We start from the raw sequence: 6,107 nt of genomic DNA on the forward strand, positions 1-6,107 counted from the left end.
GTAGTGCTGGGTTTTGCCATGAACTGGCAATTATTCAGCCGCCTGCTCCTCCCTCCCTCCCTCCCTCCCTCCCTCCCTCTTTTACCTGCCACGCTTGTAAGCTGAAAGTGCTTCCCGTGCAATCATTTTTCAGATGCCTGTCCCCCTCGCCTATGAGAACAGCATTGCATTCTTCACATTGTGTGAAATTCCTGCTCCACGCAAAGAAGATGACAGAGGTTTCAAGTACAAAGCAGCAGAGAAACCAGTTTGTTGGAGGTTCTTTAAATCCTATTAGGGTCAAACTACTGTGACTGTTAAAATATATATTTGCATGTAACAATCGGGGGAATCGTCTAGGGTCTCAGTGGGTCTTAGACCCCTTACTTTTTTGAGAGCCAGGTCCCAGCAGGGTCCCTACGTCTCCAGTGTCCTATGAGCCAATCAGCATGAAAGAGGAGTGTATTAGCCACTGAGAGAAGTCTCCTAACTTGCTTCCTTGTCGTTTCCTGCTGATTGCAGCCAATCAGAGTGACAGGAGTTCCTGTTAGTTCCTACTTCAAAAAGTCAAGTTGTGGGAGAATAAGAATGTTGCAATTGCAGACGAAGAGACAGTGAATCCGCATGCTAGCATCCCATCTACATCATCAAGCAGTTTGGCAACTGCAGGAGATAAACATGTTGATACTGAATTCAGTCATTCAAGCAATATCTCCTGACAGTGAGAAAGGACAGTCAAATGGTGACAGTGACAGAGAAGCAGAAAGCAATATTCAAACCTGGCCAGAATATTCTACAATCTTAGAAGAGATTCATGCTGTGACTATTTTGAAGGGACCCTGTACTGCTGAATTTGCAACTACACCACTGTTTAACATGCACATTTAAAAATAAAAATGCAAATTGCGTCAGCAACAGGGAAGGGTGTTAATTAATGGGTTCAGAACTGGCACAGGGAAGGGGGATTTAATCTTGCCCTCTTCCACTGTGGTCCTGAAGCAATTTCCCCTAAGGTATGTCAAGGTCTGTGAGGGTTGTGGCCTAGGAAAAGTCCTGAGGGCCATATAGAGAAGCCTGGAGGGCCACATTCAGGCCCCAGGGCCAAGGCTTCCACTGCTCTGTCTGATCAAGGATGCTGTTCTCCTTTGGTTACAGTCAACTATTGCACAAGCTTAGCCAGCAGCTGGGGCTGAGGAGGCTGAGAATTGGGGCAAGGAGTCATCCCTTTCCTGCGGCCGGAGGGCTGTTGCTCACCCAAGGAATCCCACGGAAGTAAAAGATGATTCACCTGGATGGTTTCACTACCTGAAGTGGCAGAGTGAGTAAGTGCCCCATTTTCCCAACCCTGATTTTTTTACAGGCAGAAAAAAAACCCCTATTAGGTAATTAAATGTAGCAAGAGGAAAATTGGATCAGGAAAAGTGAAGACGCACCACGTGGATGGAGGGGGAAGTCTGCTCCCTTGTTCAGCTGATTTCAACATACCTGAATCGCTGGGGATACCACAGTGCTGTTTGTTAAGAAACCCAGGCACACCTTGACTGACACCCGTTTTTGTGGTTTGTGTCCAGTCTTTCTTTGTCCTGTGGCCCCCATCTGCAAAAGCGGGAGGTTTAGCTTTCTGTGAAAAATGAAACAAAAAAAACCAGATGGATCTAGATCAGAGCGGGGGACCTTCCAGAGGAAGGGATCCTCTTTCATTACACTAAGCCCCCCTTGGCACTATACAGGAGGGCCCCACTCATATGGCGGGTTACGTTCCAGACCCCCGCCGAAAAGCAAAACCTGCTGAAAAGCGGAACTCAGTCAATAAAATGGTGCCCGACACCCGAAAAACGCCGTGAAAGCGGAACAAGCACCATATGAGTGGGGCCTTCCTCTAATTGAAACCGCCATATTAGGGAAACGCCGAAAAGTGTGCCGCCAAAAAGTGGGGCCCTACTGTACTATTAAAGCAGTAGTGTACCACATTAAACAGTCATGGCTTCCACCAAGCAATCCTGGGAACTGTAGTTTGTTAAGGTTACAGAGATCTGTTAGAAGACCCCTGCTCCCTTCACAGAGCTGCAATTCCAAGAGTGGTTTAACGATCAATCCCTCTTCCCAGGGAACTCGAGGAATTGTAGCTCTGTGAGGGGTATAGGGCCCTCCTAACAACACTCTGCGCCTTTCCCAAACTACAGTGCCCAGGATTCTTTCTAGCAGACATATTTTATTTAATTAATTAATTAATCTACCTATCAAAATTGATATACTTAATTGTAATTAGAACCTCTCAGCAGTTTACAAAAACAAAATAAAATGGTCAATAAAAGACAAAGTTAAAGATAGATTTTAAAAAACATCAAGATATGATTAAAATCAACAGTTCATCTAGAAACAGGTGAAAAGACAAGTCAGCTTTTACATGTCTGGATACGCTTGCCTGAACAAAAATGTTTTTAGGAAGCACCGAAAAGAGTACAGCAAAAGGATCTGCCTGGTGTCAAAGTGTAAGTGCTGCCACATTAAAAAGTGGATTTCTTATGTGGCACCTCTAACAGTGCCAGTGCTGCAGACTATTGCTGACTCACCAACACATGGCTGGTTCTCCATGATGTCGCAATCATCAAGTGACGTGGCATGGGTGCAGAGATCCCTAGTGCAACTTTCACCTCTGCTGTGACATCACTGCATAGCCTTAGACAAGCCACTCTCTTCTGCAATATAGGGCTAAAAGTGGTCTATTTTACAGGGCTATTGTAAGGGTTACCGAGAGAATGTACACAAAGCATTTTGAACGCTGAGAAAACTGTATTTGCTCCCTCTGTTTCCAGTGCTCACGACACGAGTGCCATTGGTTATGTAAGCCAAAACAGCACAACTGAAGGAGGTATAAGTATCAAGAACCCCAAGGTTTGCAGAAGTACAAAAATATTATGAAAAAAAAAATCCTAAGGAGGAAAACCCCCAAGAATACTCTAGTGAGGGCTGAATGTGTTCACTTGCTGGTTGGCAGCGGGGCACAAAGAGGAGACAGAAAATCAGATGGAAGAATGGAATGGAGTATTGTAAAAAGAGGGCGTGGTTGACTGACTAGCATGCCACACTGCAAAGTTTTGTTGCAGGTCCAACTTGCACAAGACTATCAACCACCACACCTTTAAGTCCTATCACCTGGATCTAAGCATGCCCATTGTTACTTGGAGTGCATCCAGAAAGCTTTCAAGGGACCTTAAGGGGTCCACCCCCCTTCTTTTTTTTAGAAAGTGGGGCATTTTCCCATGGCACATTTAACATGCAAGATTCTTTCCAAGCTCCAACAGACTGTGAACTTGCACAACTGGAAATTCCAATCTAAACTGCTTTTTTCCCCTTAACTGCAACGCATAGCTGCAACGGACTGATGAGCTTTTCTAGAGGTATCTCAGCCAACTTTGTGTGCATTACGCAACACTGCAGCGTGCCGAGTGTATCCCAACTGCAGGGAGAGGAGGTGGTTGTAAAGTCAGGCAGCCACAGCTTAGGCGTTCATTCCAGGCCGACACACTTGCCAAGCAGGTCCCTAGAACTGAACTCCCTGTTCCATTTTATGTCTTTTAATAATAATGGTCTCCATTTGTAGCTGAGACCTAAACATCATTCAAACTTTTAAAGCAGGAAGGAAAATGGAAATGGGTTTCCCTAGAGCATGGTAAAAGTATTTTGCTCCCCTTTTTTGCACCCAGTGTGGTGTAGTGGTTAGGTGTTGGACTACAACCTGGGAGACCAGGTTCGAATCCCCACACAGCCATGAGGTTCGCTGGGTGACCTTGGGCCAGCCACTGCCTCTCAGCCTCAGAGGAAGGCCATGGTAACCCCCCTCTGAATACCGCTTAGCATGAAAACCCTATTCACAGAGTCACCATAAGAATGACTCGACTTGAAGGCAGTCCATTTCATTTTTCATTTTCCCCAAGCTGTGAAAAATGGGGAGCAAACTCACCTTTAGAGATCAGGTGTTTTCTTGTAATTATGCATTTACAGATATTGGTCCAAGCAGGTTATTGTTGGTGGTGGGAAGATGTACAGCCGCTCAGAAAGTGCACCCTGTAACTAACTCCTGGCCTCTTTCCTCTCCGGGCAGCTCAGCAGGTGGGGTGGCTGGTGCCCTCTGGGACTGGTAAGGTGGAAGGCCGGGGGCCCACAGCATTGGTGGAGCCAGAGCCAATGACAGACACAGAGCCAACTCATTCTACTTTTGTCTCCATCCTCTTCTCTGCCAAGTTCTACAAGGGGCAACACTGAGACAAAGGAGGAGGAGGCGGTTGACTGGCAGGGTCACCCCCTGGACTGGTTGTAAGTAAGAAGGCAGGCAGGTGAAGGCAGACTGAGGTTGGTGGGCAGTGCCTCACTTGCTGTAATGAGCTAGTCTCCACTGTCAGTAACTGAAACCTCATTCTTTAAGTCTCTTAGGAGCCCTAAAAATCTTTTTAATACAACACTAAAAAAACACATTCATCCATCTCAAGGTCTTCAGACAGGTAGCCTTATTAATTGCAATTATTCTACCCTCTTCCTGCACACCCAAAAGGTTGGAGTCTCTTTTTACACCTCTTCCAAAGGACCACAGAATCAAAGTTTGGCGAGTCTACAGGAGATATCCCCCCCCCATGTGAAGGGACAGGTAGCAAATGCACCTGTCGACATTGAATGATGTGCTGTCTTGCAACTCTCCCTATTCTACTATAACCCAAGTTTAAAAAACAAGGATGAGGAACCTGCACAATGTTGCTGGTCCAGCTCTCATCAGCATGGCTGATGGACAGAGAATGATAGATAGAATCTAACAGCTGGAGGGCCATAGGTCTGCCACCTCTTGTTTAAATGGTCAGCAGGAATGTTGTTAGGTATGCTGCACACACATTTCTTGAGCCTCTCACTATTCATGTCACATGTATGTTTCTTAGTAGAAGACCAGTGGAATCTGCAACTAGATGTTGCAGCGTGGAGTGATTTGGTTTGGATTTGCAGACAGTCCTCTTCTAGGATCCTCCTTTCCATTTCTTCTCCCCAGAACCCTTAGTAGTTTGTGGCCACCAAGAATGGTCCTCAATGGGACATTTTTAGGTTTTGGCCCCCTTAGAAGGGGGGAGTTTTTGTACTTCTGCAAGTCTTAAACTTCCCCTAAATATGCGAATTCCCTCTTTTTGTTTCTTGGAGGCCCTTGTTGTGGCTATAATTCTGCCAGCACCCACATTCACACTATTAGTGTAGGATCGAATCTAGAAGTGAAATTACATTCCGCCAGTATGTGTTTCTTATTTGCATAATATGGCCTAAAAAGAATAAATCTTACCTGTAAAATGTACTGCAAAACTCACTCTTTTTCTCCCTCTAAACAAAAATTAAAACAGCCCCATGGATTTGCTTTGCTTCTAAAATGGGCTGTTAACCACAAACAGTAAAAGAGATCATATATAATCTGGGGTGGAATACTGCAGTAGTCTTCAATCATTTTAGACCCAGGACACACCTTTAACCCAAACATACATTTGGGGACTCTCAGTGGTCTAGCGGCAAATTCAGAAGTGCAGGGTACCTTAACGATAGTCATGAGCCCTTCCCCCCCCCTTTTTGCTGCTGGGTTGAGAATGAGATCCTTGTTCATGCCTTCTCCCAGAACTACAGATGACCCTAGGAGCCAATATGCATGGGAGGGAAGAATGTTAGCTACTTAAAAGAGTCTTCTCAGTGGCTGACTTACTTCCTTTCACTCTGATTGGGTCCAAGCATCAGGAAAGGTCAAGGAAGCATGTTAGAAGACCCTTCTCAATGGCTAACATATTCCTTTTTCATGCTGATTGATTCATAGGATGCTGGAGATGTAGGGACCCTGCTCCCCAAAATGTAAGGGTTCTAAGACCCCCTGAACAACTATACCCCTGTGGATTCTACCATCTATTTGTATGGAGGTAGTGTTGCTATAGCAACACACCTTAGATCAGGCTGTGACCCAGTATTGGGTCCTGACCCACCAGTTTTAAGATTTATTTGATTTAAATTCCACCCATCCTCCCAGCAGGACCCCAGGGTGGCAGATGAATTGAATACTGCTCTGTTGTCAATGCATTTTGCCCAACTGGGCCAAAGACCAACCAAAATCTGAG

This window comes from Rhineura floridana, chromosome 16, assembly GCF_030035675.1.
Source record: "Rhineura floridana isolate rRhiFlo1 chromosome 16, rRhiFlo1.hap2, whole genome shotgun sequence".
Lineage (NCBI taxonomy): Eukaryota > Metazoa > Chordata > Lepidosauria > Squamata > Rhineuridae > Rhineura > Rhineura floridana.